The following is a 1,817-nucleotide window of genomic DNA, read 5'->3' on the forward strand; positions in this document are numbered from 1 at the left end:
CTTTGCAACGTTTAGATTCTTTTTCATTTCTACAGTTCAAAAACCTCGCTTTTCATTCGATTTGCATTTTTTTTCCGAAAGACAATGTAAATATTTTCTCCCACGTACTTAACAAAGGAAGGTCATAGGTATTCTTAAACGTTTGCAACCTTTTTCAAATTTTCTAACAGCTTTCCTAGGAAACATATTGTATAATTGTGAACTAATTTTAACAAATATGCAGTATGCAAATGTAATGTATATGCACTTAATTTAAGGAAATGGCGAAAAATTATGTAATTTAATCTAAATACATCCATTACTTCCTTTACTAAACTACGCAAATATTCTTTTTTTTTTTTTTTTATTTTTAAATAGATCATTTTACAATTTGTCCATTAGGACATTTGGTAAAATATTATAGTTTGGGTTTTGATGAAATATAGCGTGTGGATGGTTACCCCCAGCGGGGCTCCATCTTCCAGGTTGTTTATTGTCCTATTGTGAGGTCTGCAGGCTGCTTCTTCTTCAGTCTTCTTTCTATTATTGTTTTATTGGTTTCAGCAACCAGCTGATTTGGGTGTGTTGCCAAGTCTTTCTTTATATTTTTTTGCATATCTGGCGATTTCCTCTTTAACTGTTGGAATCTTTAAGTCTTTTCGTATATCTTCATTTCTGACGTACCATGGAGCGTTAACTATTGTCCTTAGGATTTTTGCTTGCTCTGTTTCTATTTTATTTATGTGACTCATTGTTTTATACATGTTTAGTTTGTTCATTATGCTTAATTTAGATTTTCTATTGATTAACCAGTACATCTGCTTCATTTTTTCACGTATTCTGTTTGTTATTGATTTTATATGATACTTCCATGTGAGGCGTGTGTCTAAATGTATTCCTAGATATTTGACATGCTTTGTTTGTGCTATGTGGGCGCCATTTAGTTGGATGTCCGGTGTTTTTCCTTTTCTAAGCGTAAATGTTATGTGATTGCACTTACTGGTGTTCGCTTTTATTTGTTTGCTTTGCAGCCACTTTTCAATTTTTGTAATGTGTTTTTGTAATAATGCGGCAGCCGTTTCTGGATTTGCGTGTCTAGTTAGTAAGACCGTATCGTCCGCGAACGTTAGAGTTTTGCTGTTGACAGTTGTTGGTATGTCTGCTGTATAGATCGTGTATAATATTGGTCCTAGGACGCTTCCTTGCGGTACTCCTGCCTTGATATCCTTAATTTCAGAAAATGCGTCATTTATTTTTACTGCAAAGGTTCTATTGTTTAAGTACGATTTGAGTAATTTGTAGATTTGTTCTGGAAATTGCTTTTTGATAGTTTGAAGAAGTTTTTCATAGTTAACTTTGTCAAATGCTTTTTCAATGTCAATAAATAGTGCCATGCAATATTGTTTTGTTTCCAATGCCTGTAAGATTTCATTGACGAGTCTATGCATTTGTTCTATTGTGGAGTGTTTATTCCTGAATCCAAATTGGCGGTCCGGTATTAGTTTTTCTTTTTCTATTGTTGGTTTTAGGCGGTTATATATTATTTTCTCTAGTAGTTTGGAAAACGCAGGTAGTAGTGATATTGGCTTGTAAGATGCAGTTAGATGTGGGTTTTTGTTTGGTTTGGGTAACATTACGATCTGTGCTATTTTCCATAATGCAGGAAAATACTGTATTCTTAGAATTGCGTTGAATATTATCGTTGTTAGTCTTATTGCCTTTGGGGGGAGATTTTTTAAGATTTTTCCATTGATCAAGTCTAATCCTGGTGCTTTACTTGTCTTTGTTGCCTTAATTAAGTTTGTAACTTCTTGCGCTGTTGTGCCGAGTATGGTGCA

This window comes from Bombus pyrosoma, linkage group LG1, assembly GCF_014825855.1.
Source record: "Bombus pyrosoma isolate SC7728 linkage group LG1, ASM1482585v1, whole genome shotgun sequence".
Taxonomy (NCBI): domain Eukaryota; kingdom Metazoa; phylum Arthropoda; class Insecta; order Hymenoptera; family Apidae; genus Bombus; species Bombus pyrosoma.